This window comes from Siniperca chuatsi, linkage group LG1 (assembly GCF_020085105.1).
Source record: "Siniperca chuatsi isolate FFG_IHB_CAS linkage group LG1, ASM2008510v1, whole genome shotgun sequence".
In the NCBI taxonomy this organism is placed as follows: Eukaryota; Metazoa; Chordata; class Actinopteri; order Centrarchiformes; family Sinipercidae; genus Siniperca; species Siniperca chuatsi.
The window spans coordinates 26473816-26487422 of NC_058042.1; positions in this window are offsets into that span (position 1 = coordinate 26473816).

The following is a 13607-nucleotide window of genomic DNA, read 5'->3' on the forward strand; positions in this document are numbered from 1 at the left end:
GGGGAATCAGCACTCCACGCATACATCACCCAGCCAACATCTACATCCTCTCTCTCTACTTGTCTGTTTTGCGAAGCTATCTTGGTTTGTGTCTCTTCATCCTTTCCCACTTGGAATCTCTTTCCTGACTTTTCCCTCTGTTTCACTCTCTCTTACTTGCCTCCCTCTTTCTCCCCCGGTCCCCCTTCAACTCTGCTCTCTCTTATTCTCTCATGTTTCTCTCTCTGTCTCTCCCTCCCTCTCCTTTTGAGATTCAATAAGAGCCCTGGAGGCAGGAGAGAGAAAACAGGGGGGGTGTAAAAACATCTATGGCTTTATTTACAAAGGGCCCAGGTATTGCCCGGCGTTAAATCCGGGGGAAATGATTTATTTTCCGCCCATGTGTGGCGCTGATCCCCGAGGCGTAACTCAACAGTGGACCGGCTTCGTGCTTGCAATTTACGGGGGCTGCAGAGGCTCATAAAGGAAGAATGGATTAATCTGGAACACGACATAAACAATATGACTCTGACAGCCCTATTAAAACCCGTGCTACTCAGCATCAATTCTCTTTCTCTCTCTCTTTCTCTCTCTGGGTCTCCACAGTCAGTGCCTGTTGGTGGAAGGCTGACTGGTAGCTCTGGAAAACTGACCAGAGCTCATAGCCTTGTTATTGTGATTCCCAGAGTATCAGATTCAGAACAGGGGGGTGTTGCGCATCTACATATAGCAACCGGACCTTTTAACTGTTTAGCCTTTGGACATCATCGGGGGTATCGGATGTACCGGGTCCAGAGTGGAGGCTCCCACAGTGCTCGTTAGGGCCAAGCTGAGAAGGCTTCCTGTCTCAGCACCGGTGGCCTCTCATTTTCCATGAGCTTGGCTTCTTTTGGGAATGTGCCGCACTCACTTCTGTTGGCATGGGCCTCTGTCTTTATATGTGTGCACAAATTTCTAAGGAAAACATGTTGTGCATGTGATACATGATATGGATTAGTAGCGAATGCACATGTACTCAGGGACACACACACATACATACACAAACAGTTGTCAGCTGCTCCCTGACCCCCTTGGGAAGAGGTCATTCAGCATCTTCAATGACCCCCATTGGCCGATGGCACACACACAGTCACACACACAAACACACACACACACACTGCTGTCATTTCGTTAGCTCCATCTCTGTCAGGGACAGGTGTATGCCAAGCTACACAGAAAACACCCACACAGCGACAGCATCCATCAAACCACAGAAGCTTTTAACACATTTAAAAACAGCATTTCCAAGATAGCAACCTGTCTCAGAGAGACAGACCAAGAGAGTGAGAGAGATGAGCAAAAAAATAAAAAGCCCCCGAACAAGAGACAGAGTTACTAATTTATGTCCCGCAATGGATGAAAGCTTCAGAATCGTCAGGCAGGGAGAGAACAGCCCTGAAATTGAAATCAATAAGTTCATTAGACTGTAGAGCCTGTTCGTGCTGCACCCTCCACTTCCCCTGCAGACAAACACAACAACACATGGAAAAACAGGGGCGAAAAAAGGCTTGACCTATGTCCACTAGCCAAGCATTCCATTTATTTAGCCCTTATCGCAGGCCTGATCTGAAGAGGCAGCTACACACTGATAACGCCCCAGGATAATAGCAAGACCAGACAGGGTCTGACCAAAGAAAGACAGCCAAAAGAAAAGAGAAAGAGAAATAAAGAAAAATGCATTTGGGATCTTCTTGACATTCGTTCTCTTTTTTCTTCATGTATACACACACAATGCTGAAACATGAGGGGCTCGTAGAAAACTTTTACAAGGGTTGTTTTTTGCAGCCGCCTCCCTTGTTTGAGCCTGTAATTTAGTGGATCCCCATCAATAAGTGAGAGAATAGCTTTGTGGATGCTTGGCCTGACAGCTAACAAGACCCAGGCCCTATCTGCAACAAACAGACAGAATAACAAACGCTGTTGTCTGCGTGCACACATTGAACAAACAGTGAATACAGCTCATCATTCATGCAGCGGTACAGTATTGTCAAGGTTTTGACTGAGTGTACTGTACTGAAGCGACTGTGTGTGGTACAGGCATGCCGAAGAAAAAGTTTTTACCATCTGAGTGACCTGAATAGGGTTTCTTCTTGTACAGTAGTAATCTCCAGAGCCCTGCAGGGTAGTAAAGATCAGTGCAGCTGATGTCTTCCTCCACCTGAAACAGGCCCCATTATAGCTCCAGTCTGTATCAGCAGGGCCCTTCAGCCTGTGTCACACCACTTCCTATTGTTGATTTATGGCTACAAGACTCATGGGTGTTAGCATACTGCCTATTCTCACAGTGACACATGCGCGCACACACTTAAGCACACAAAAAATCAACGAGGCACAAATTGTTCATGACCTGAGCTCAACTTGCTGCACCAGAGGTAGCCAAACCTGTCTTCAAGGGCGCCTTTATCACACTCACAGTCCCCTTTTCACCTGCAGATTAGCGCACAAGGCTAAATGGCCTGGCTAGACCAGGACCATATCTCCATTCACACAAAGGAAATACAAATGGATTTATATATATCTACAAAAGAAAATCTTTATTTCAATCCCTCTTATCCTAATACCTATGCAACTCTGTATGACATTTCTTTCGCCTTTTTTCTTCTTTCAATCAAAGAGAGAAACTGTTCGCCCTCCATCCGGAAGCTCAGGGAGTCACCATCCCAGGGGGTTTCTGGGAACGCAAACACACTGCTACTGCTGGCAAGCTGCTGCTCGCTAAAGAGTTCAACAGAAGCCAAAACATTTGTTACGGACTCATTTCATTTCCTGGTAGAAATGTCCAACATTGCAAGGCAAATGTGAGAACAAGCATTTACATAGGAAAGCTCAAAGGAAACCAAGCGTCAAGCCTTTTCCCTTAACAGAAACAGCTTTGGAGCTTTTGGGGAAAAGGGTGTGGGGGTTTTGAAAAGAAGTGGGGAGGGGTAAATGGTCAGCTAACAATGTTGGAATGCAAAGGAAAGCACAACATATGGTGACACGGTTAACTAGTGGTTAGGCTGAGTGCCATGTAAACCAATGTTCACAGGTTCAATTCTCTTGATGAGTCGGTGTATCCATCAACAACCATTTGTGCCATGGAAATTACAGAAACTAAACTGTGAACATTGAATCTCTGCCTGCTGGCTCTGGATGCAAGCATACAATGTGAATGTAAAGCACATCTAAACTAATATTCCTCGTTGCATGCCCACATTTCAACTAACAGCTTTGCATTTCCCAAGATGGCATAAAGATTTTACATTTTCTATTTGAGGTCTCTTGCCATGTGTACAGCTGAGTTTTATTCAACATTATACTGAATACATAGGAGTGTGTCCAGAGGCGTTTCACAGCTTATCCATATTTAAAGCCTGGAACTTACTAGCAGGGCTTAGCCCCAGGCACACGAACAACCTAGCCATATATATATACAGGAGACAGGGCAGTTGAAGAGGCCACTGTTGACCATTTATTTATGAAGTCAAGGCTCTGTGGCAACAAGCTATCCACTCTGAAACAACTTAAAGCGCTTAAATCCACACTGAATATTTCATCTCTGGATCGCTATTCCTTTTGAGTCTTCTTCAAGGTAAGAAGTGAGGGGAACGACACAGGGCAAGCAAGAGCACGGAAAGAAAGAGAGGACACTGCAGGTGACGCAAGACCCCTCTCTAACCCAGTCAAAGTAAACAGGTGGGGCTGGGAAAGCAAGAGGAGGAGGAAGGGAAGGGAGGGAGAGTGGGTGCTGCTTACAGGCCTCTTCAAGGTCAGAAGAAGGAGAAGCTTAGTATTCTCTCTCTCTCTGTCTTGTCTTGAGCTTGCACCGGCTCATTCTTTCGTCTCTTACTCATACTCTATCTCCCTCCTTTCCCAGCACAACCATCTCGGAAACTACACCAGCACCCTTTATGTGCCTAGTAAAAAAACAAAATGCTTAGGGCGAAAAATAGGGCCTCAGAAAACAAAACGTTGTTGGGCACAGATTTGACAACATCCAGGAAATCTTTCCATCTTTTGAAAGGCTAGAGAGCAGAGAACCCCGGCTCACAGAAAATGTAAATGCACACTAGGCAGGCAGAGAGAGCAGACTCCGTCTCCCTTTCTCTCGTTCCACCTCCTCCTCCTCCACCTTCACTTTGCTCTCTTTCATTTTGATCTGTCTATCCATGGTCTGTGTGTGAGAGAAGAGGCGGCTGGCAGGTGGCTGTGTGCAAAGGTATTGAGGCCTATGAAATATTTACCAAAGCAATAATGACTCCCTGGACAGAGTGAGTGGAAGAAGAAGGCGAGGAGAGGAGAGGGGAAAAAAGAGCATGAAGAGAGAAATAGAGAGTCAAGAGTGCCTGTCTACTTTTTTGTCAGAAGCAAGGATGAACAAAGATGAAAAGGCAGACCTGAGACTTTTGAGACTAGTTTATCTCTGACTGAAGAATAAAGATTAATAGTGTCACATTATAGTGCCTAAAATATCAACGTGTAGACCGCAGTGAAAAGAAATTCAAAATAAATTGCAATAGTGAAATTTGTTACTTTTTTTATGACCTTTGACAAAAAAGGATGATAAATTAAATACAAAACCCTGCAGCAATCTGCTCCAAAACAGTAATTTCTAGTGAAAGTACTAAGTCTTCATCGGATTCTTATGAAGCGAAGAATTTAAAGTGGTAATCATTGGTGTTCATGTTTTTCTGTGTTATTTTGATAAGCTATTGTTGCTGTGGTGTTTTTAAACTCTTCCCAAAGATCACCTGTAAATGAAACCATGTGTCAAGTGCTATGACATCTTTTTCCTTAGGTTTTCTGCTGCTGAAGTTTGACTTTGTAAGCAGCTCTCTTTTGCTAACCACCTGGTTCTTCTTCTTCTGTGCTCCTGGTGGAAACAAGCACACCATTTCATATATGTCAGAGGATTTCTTCCAGGAAACACCTACCCAGCACCCAGTGTGATGAGGGAAAGTGCTCCTGTGACTTGGGTTTAAGTTGTATCACCTATAGATAAAGTAAGTAACAAATTGGACAAATAAATGAAAAAATACTTGAAAAAAGCTCTTTTGTGACAGAAATTAGAAGAGCCGGAAACATGTGTGAACTCACACTCAGGTGCACACACACTCAAACTCTCCTTGTAATATTACCTTCTGCAGGGCTGTTGGAAAGCAAAACTTCTAGGATGGGTGCCCCCGTGGCGAGTCTTTAATGCACGGGCCTCCTCTTGTTTGCACACAGGACTCGGCACCACACTGTGGGCCAGTTTGATCCGGACAGCCAGCAGAGCCTGCTTCAGATGAGACAGGGGAAGGAAACTCCACTGCGGTGCTGCTGTTTTTCCTTCATAGCACTGCCAGGATGCTGGGGTGGCTCAGAACAACAGTAAGCTCTCTAACCCACGACTCTGTGTTAAGGATGGAAGGAAGGACTGCCTCGATGCGGCAGAGGTAGGGGGTCCGTTTGGATGTGTCTACAATGGGAGTGAGCCGCAGATAGAGAGCAAGGGTTGGGACAAACAAACATGAACCTTTGCACTGTTTCACTCTGTATGAGACCGCCACAGATTGGCGAAAAAGTACATGAATACTTTAAGTGGAAATGCATTTACTTGAGTTTACTCATGTTTTTTGCCTAGAGAACTAATAGAAAAAATTAAATCAAATTAGACAAAAGTAAGAGTAGCTTGCTAAAAATACGAAATTTACCAAATCAATCATACTCGTAGAAGATGTGGGAATCGGGTTTTGGTAATCTAAAAATAAAATACACAATATAAAACATATATAATTTATTTAATTCAAAACATTTTACAGTAGTGAGTACATGCATATTCACTTGTCTCAGTAGCAATTAAACCATTAATCTTTGCAGTAATAATAATTACAAACACCAATCAGTAGCACTAAAAGTCTTGTACAGTTACTTTGAGTAGTTGTTATTGGTATCTTCCCACCACTTCTCTGCAGCACACTGACTTAGCTGGGAGCTCCACTGCATGTAAGCATGGGAGATTTATGTCAGACTGCGAGTATGTGTCCAAAACATGACACTCCCTGTGTACTCCCTGAAGCAAGAGGCTACACTTCCTGATCAGCAAGCCTGACACACTGGACAGCTGACCTTTGACCTCTCATTTCACCTGAGTCGCAGAGCGACCCAGCAGCCCATTCTCTGGCTCCTGCAGGGTCGCTGGGGTCACAGTTGACACAGCAGTACTGTGTTATGCTGAGCTATGAGAGCCTCCACACATCAGCACCACCCCTTCACTCAGGAAATCAGTGTCACACCAAATGGACTATATGGCTGTGTGTGTGTGTAAATATGTGTGTAAATGTGTGCAGACTTATTTTTCTTCTTTTAAATCTTCTTTAAATCATTATTATTATTATTCTCATAATTATCATGATGTTAATAATTATTGTGCATCTGTGTATGAGTCAGTGCGTGTATCAAGCTTTTCTCGCCCTCACATGAGGAATGTCCTTTATTCCAAATATTGATTTTTTTTCCTCCTCCATACATCTTTATTAATACAAACATTAATTTCTCCCTATGTAGATATTGCAAAACTAAGAGGAATGGGAGGAGGGAGGTGGATAGAAAAGATTGAGCGCTTTTTCGAACAAATGCGTCATGGGGGCCATTCCAAACGAGCCCATCTGTATGATCCATAATTGATCAGCGTGACAGAGTGTAGTGCGGCAGCGCTCATGGGCCACATCTGACAAATGACTAGACACGACCTTAAGAGCTGACCTACACACAACGACGAGAGAAGAAAAAAACAGAATGAACACACAAGAAAGCCTAGGAGAAAAATGTATGCAGCTGAAGTGAAACCGCATTTCGTCTGATGAGCGATGTTAAACAACAACTCGACCGGCGGGCAATTAAAATGATTGGAGTGCTGTGCCTTGTGAGAGCCATCAAGACAGAGAGACAGAGTTAGTGGAGAGGTAGAGTATCCACACCTTCTCCCTCCTCCATTGGCCACAGAGGCCCAGCGCTCATTAGCATGCATGCTTTTACAGGCCTGGCCAAACCAGTCAATGCTCTCCACTTTATTTATTAGTAAATAGAGACAGATGGCGATGAGGAGGTGGTATCGACTACCCATAGCCTTTTAAACAGGAATCAATGGCAGGGGTGGAGCACTGAGACGGGGAGCATTAACTCGCTAATATAGCCTTATGAAATGAGCCAGGGTTGTATTGTGGCTTCTGAAGCTGGATTTTCTCAGTCTGCAAGTACAGTTTACAGCTTTTTTTTTGTTGTTTGTTATGGCAGGGGGAAAAGATTACTTTACTGGTGTCTTACAGGACCTGCCAGCTGTCAACATATTTATAAGCGGATGTCCCATGATGCACCATCGATCCCATTGATTAGCCGAGCAGTCGTGTTGCAGGTTTTATTTTAGTGACAGAAAAGCATTAGAACGTAGTGGGGCTTGGCCGAGTGGTAGCTTGGATCTTGGATCGAAGCAGGCATGTGTTTTGGTTGTATGTGACAAGGTGGGAGGGTCTTGTAGCCGTCAGACTGACAGATGCACATACACACACTGTTGCAGTTTAACCAGATATCGGGGAGCCAGGACTGCAGACACACAGACACTGTAGATGTCCACATTTACATTAACAGCATGTACAGTCTAAATTCATCCTACTAGTGGGCATTGATTGTGGGCGTGTGGCTGAGATCAATGTATGTGCAGTAAATGTATCCATGCTTTAAGGAATGGAGCGAGAAGGTGCAGAAAAAGGAAGGCAAAAGAAGTGATGGAGAGGTGGTAGTGTTAGGAGTGAGAGTGTGAGAGAAATGGGGTAGAAAAAAGCAAAAGAAGAACAGATAGATAGATAGATAGATAGATAGATAGATAGATAGATAGATAGATAGATAGATAGATAGATAGATAGATAGATAGATAGATAGATAGATAGATAGATAGATAGATAGATAGATAGATAGATAGATAGATAGATAGATAGATAGATAGATAGATAGATAGATAGATAGATAGATAGCGATGTGGAGCACACATAGATCATGTCTTGTCTCCAACGTGCTGCGGAGGCTCGCTGTAGAGCTGCTGTCAGAGGTCATCTCCATCATCTATATTAATAAGTCTATCATCTCCCAGCACTGTCTGCCAAGCACGCACCAGCCACAATCCAACACAGAACAACTCATCCCCCCCAATAACCCTGCAGCCCCCTGCACAGGGACCGGCTGAGCTGCAGTGAGCCAGCGCCTTACGCCACCCACTGCTGAGGCAATTAAGAGTTTAACCTGGATGCAGCCCGGGGAATCCAGAGAGAGACTCCAGTCAAATAGAGCAAGTCTCCGCAAAAAGAGAGGCGGGAAGGAGGGAGGCAGAGAAAAGTCAGGTGAGGGATGTATGAAGAAGAGAAGAGAAAGGCAAGAATGGATGGGAAGTGACAGGAAAGCAGGGAAACAGAGGGAAGGAAACACCTCTGAGTACATAGATAGACTGAAGGATGACAGAGGCTGGTGGAGGCAGAGAGTGAATCTCAGCACAGTGTACACAGCCCTCTCCTCCATGAGAAGGTCACCAGCTCTCTCTGAGGACTCCCTTAAATAAAGTCCCCTATCCTGCACTTTTCTGGGCAAACAACCTCCTCTGCTCTTTATTAACTAAATATGAGGGGACTTTGACCGGGGGACAAAAATTCAATATTTTTCCCCCACCAAATATTTAAACCAAGCAAATAAACAGACAAATAAATAGATCTCCTCTGCCAGGGGAGAGGGGGCCAGCCGGTCCCCTGGATGTAATTTGACGGCCCACTTACTTAGAGGGCCAGAGCCCAGTGCTACTCAGATACTCATTTGAAGAGCTGTCAATCAAGGGGGCAGCAGTGTTGGCTTTGGGGATATGTGTGTGTGTGTGTGTGTGTGTGTGTGTGTGTGTGTGTGTGTGTGTGTGTGTGTGTGTGTGGGGAGGGTTGGCCAGCAATTCATTCTCAAGGTTGGAGCAGATGAGGTGAGCGTCTCTGGTGATGAATACATCACATCTTCCTGCTCTCCTTACTACCTTACTTACTATCCCTCCGCCCTCCTTATATCCATCCCTTACCACTTCTACCCTGCCTATCAAATCATCTTAACAATGACCTAATATTCACCATTTTATCTTGTCTGTCTCCTGGAGATGCATTAAACATGACAGCCGTGTAGGAGTCTATCTATAATAAGTCTATCTATAATTTTGTCATCCTGGTTGTCCACACTGTAATTTTTCTATGTTGGTCTATTCTGTACACATGACATCTATTGCACATCTGTCCGTCCTGGGAGAGGGATCCCTCCTCTTCTGCTCTTCCTGGGGTTTCTTCCAGTTTTTCCCCACTAAAGGGTATTTTTTGGAGAGTTTTAGGGAGTTTTTCCTTATCTGAATCAAGGGTCTAAGGACAGAGTATGTTGCACAGATTGAGGCCAGTGTCCTTCACTCCTTCTTTTTACCTTTCTTTTCTTTTGTAATATTCTTTTTTTTCTTGTTCCACAACACTTTTCTTTGTTTCATCTTAATCTCCAGTCTCAATTTCTTTTTAAATTGGGCAAATAAGGATTAGTCTCTGTCTCTATGTTTTTTAGGTTTTGACAAAAACTCAGGGAAAATGCATTACATCAGAACAGGAAGGAACACAGGTGACATATTTGTATTTCATTATTGCCTCAAGGAAGTGCCTTCTCATCTTGTGCTACCATGTAAAATAAACTGTCCTCTCCAGAAAAACAACAACATTGGCCGTTTGTGCAAACAGCTTAAAATGACTTATGTTAACGGTCAGTGCAAAAGCAGGAAATAGTGTGATGTTCTTTGTGGCGCAGAGTAAAGTAACGGGGAAGAAGCTGAGAAGGTGAAAGGTCATACAAAGTGTCTGACTTTAAAACACGATCATCAGTTAACAGCGGTATCCTTTAACCATGACCACAATCTTTCCCTAACCAGGTAGTTTTGTTTGCTTAAACTAAAGTACCTGTACCTTTTTCCTTTGTTCCTACTGGTTCATCATATGCTCTTGTGTTATCATTTATCAAGAAGTGATGGCTCACGAGACCTGTTTGAGTTCTTCTTCTCCTCTCTTTCTCCCCTTGTTCTACCTTTGTAAAACGAAGTGATGCTAGCCTAAGCCTTTTCTCTCTCTTGCTGGGTCTGGAGGGGGGGGGGCAATATCAAAAAGTCCTTTCATCCATTTTAGATGAGATGCAGATGACTCAATTATGCTTGGCCTGACATCAAGACCACTTGGCGGAGAAGCTGCTAATGCTGGAAAACGATCCATTTAATCCCACTGATATGAATGGCAGGGCGCTAACCGGGGCGCTAACAGGGCTTGCAACAGTAAGAGAGTGAGACAGGTAAGAGCGGAGATGCTTCAGCACCACTCTGGAGAAACAGGGCTCAATATAGGTCTATGTGAAGGGTGGGAAAATGGGGAGAGGGGTGAGGCCTTGGTGGCAGAGGAGAGACAGGAAAGAAGAGAAGAGGGATTTAAAGATGCTATGTGCTGTATTTTAGTTTCACAAAATTGAGAGCACACCGCTAAAACAGGTTTTTGATGCCTTTTGCCACTGATAACACCTAATGTGAACTCAGTTGAGCATTACCTGACAAGCAAAACTGGCTCTTGTTTGGTGCCCTAAAGCAATCCAGCTGATCTGATCAGAGCAAATCAAATGCCAACAGACAAATCGGCAGTTTAGCCTATAAAGGCTCACAACCTTCTTGCTCAAAGCCTATTTTGTTTACAGCAAATATGATGATGTATCTAAATCTATGAAGGAAGTATTTAATTATTTATATGTATCTGATAATACTATGAATATGACTTTTTAAGGGAGCTCCCTTTAGATTTGACAGTAACAGAAGATGGAGTGGAAAATTCGTCCAGATGTGTACAGAAAGCCTCATATGAAGATGAGGAGTGAATGAGAGAAATAGGTCAGCCACTTCAGATTGGAAATGAGAGAGGGAGAAATAAAGAGATCGAGGTCCTGCAGGACAGATGATATTGGGGCTGCTGGTCACTAGAGCCAGGGCCACAGCGACGACCCACAAACATGCTCTAAATTTGATTAGACAGCTGTTTGATCTGCAAGGCCTCTCTCCCCCAAGACCCTCACTGCACTCTTCAACCACACATACACAAAATTACACACACACTCATCATGCCATACCCTCTACTCATCAGAGCTGCTCAGCTGCCAAGCTCCTGACAGCATCAACATCAGCATCAAGACTTCACCATCACTTCACCTTCACTATAGGGCTAATACTAAGTGAGCTGGGGGGCAGTGAGCATGTCAGTGGTGATCTGCCTGCTAACAGACAGGACAGTTGGTTTGCAGGAGATGCTTCAGATTTTAGAAATCAGAATAGTCAGCAGCTCCAATGATCCTGGCCAAGGCCTGAGGAGAGGAGAGGAGAGGAGAGGAGAGGAGAGGAGAGGAGAGGAGAGGAGAGGAGAGGAGAGGAGAGGAGAGGAGAGGAGAGGAGAGGGGTGGAGAGGAGAGCCACTGAGAATTTATGTCATAAGCTAATTTTGGACATAACATATAAATAATAATAATAAATTAAATATTTTAAAGAATATTGGAAGATTTGGAAGATCTTGATATATATTATTATCATAGATAAAACTGTACACTGTTATTGTATCTTGATCTTAATAAATTACATTTTAAGACACACATTTCATCAAAATACCTTCATTGATAAATCTAAATCAATCATGGATTAACACTTCCACTATGACTAAATAAAGCAGAATGAAGTTAGTATTCAATAAACGATTTTTATATTTTGTATGTAAGTCAGGAGGAAAATGTTTAGCACTGAAGAAACACGCTGTCTTTACCTTTGTGTCTGAGCAGTTGCTGCCTTCTCTTTACACGGATGTGAAACTTCTGCAGCTTGCCTTTTTTATGACCTTTAGTGCAATTAACAGTTGCAAAACATTAGGGCTGGTGTTGCCTCACATGTAGTCAATTAAGTCAGTGTTTTGTCGGTGCTGAGTGGTGTTTGTCTGTGTTGGTGACAAATGAGTGCGGCCCATCCCACTGCTGACAGCCGCCCCAAAGCTGCGATGCTATCTTCAGCTCTTCAGCCTGCTTCTACAATTACTACTGCCTTTCTGGCCCCAGGGCCTCCAACAGCCTGCACTCTGGAACCTGGGACACACACACACACACACACTCAGATACATTACACTCATCTACTCATTTGTACAAGCAGGCTCACAGAGAACTTTACTCATTCTTATATACACAAAACACAAATTCTGTCGTCTGTATTGTACATACACAGAAGAATGCACCAAGCCTGGCCTAAAAAACAATTACAGTTTATACAATCTTCACTATACTGTATAAATAAATAATAAATAAGGTTGAGGTCAGATTTCCTCAGTCCTAAATATAAAATAAAATTGTCCTTCACTGACATGGATAGACTCATTATTCACCAAAATAACATAATAAATCTGTCTTGTGTCTTCACCCATCTTTACAAATTGGATATAAAAACATTTTTAGATTTGGATTCAGATCCATTTCCTGATTTCATTAAACTGCACTACAATCAACCCCAGCCTTATAGCCACACACCGAAACATTTGACTGGGATATGACCCCAAACCAACACCTTTCCCCACCACACACCTGGTTATTTTATCTCTCCCTGCACCTATTGTTGGCTGGCGGCTGACCCGGTCAGCACAATGCATACCTGTGGCTCTCACCAGTGCTGTGTAATTGTCTCTTCGAGTGGGGCCCTCTTCCATTTGGCCCCTGAGGGGAGTGCGCTCCACACTCATCCATCGCTCAGTCACTCAGCCACTACAGGAAGTAGTTAACATTGGCGACCTCTGGGATGGCAGTCCACTGTTGGTAGGGGGTGTGGAGTTGAGGTTTTGGAGAGACATACTGAACATTAGCCATCACTTCATCACTGGGAGCGATCACTCAATCAATCAATCCATCAATCAATCTGTCGTAAAAGCTGTTTGCTCTGCTAATCCAGCCGGTTCCTTTGATGTTTAAAGAAAACAGAAAGCAAGAAGCAGATGGCCAAAAAAAAAAAAAAACAAGACCTGATGCAAAGACTTCCTTAGAGCAGATGTAATGTTTAATGTAGGTATAATATTTACTATGGTTAGTTTAGCGTGTTACCATGCTAACATTTGATAAGTAGCACCCAACACAAAGTACAGGTGAGGTTTATGGTAATGTCATTAGTTTTGAAGTATTAAAGTATTGGACATATTCAAAGTTTGACCTTATGATGATGCTAGATGAAAAGTTAAAGGATCACCAAGTTATTACAATTCATCTTGTGGGGGACATGAATGTGTGTACCTTATGTCGTGGTAATCAATCCTATGGTAGACATTTCACTTATAACCACAAATGTGAACCCATGGTGGCACAATAAGCATACATCATCTGGGAACCATGAATGTCTGTACAAAGTTTTGTGCCAATCCATCTTGTAGGTGTAGAGATATTTCACTTGATAAGTGAAAACTTTGACCTGCTAGAGGCTCTAGAGGAAAAGCCAGGGGATCATCAAAGCTATTAGGATTCATCCTCTGGAGATC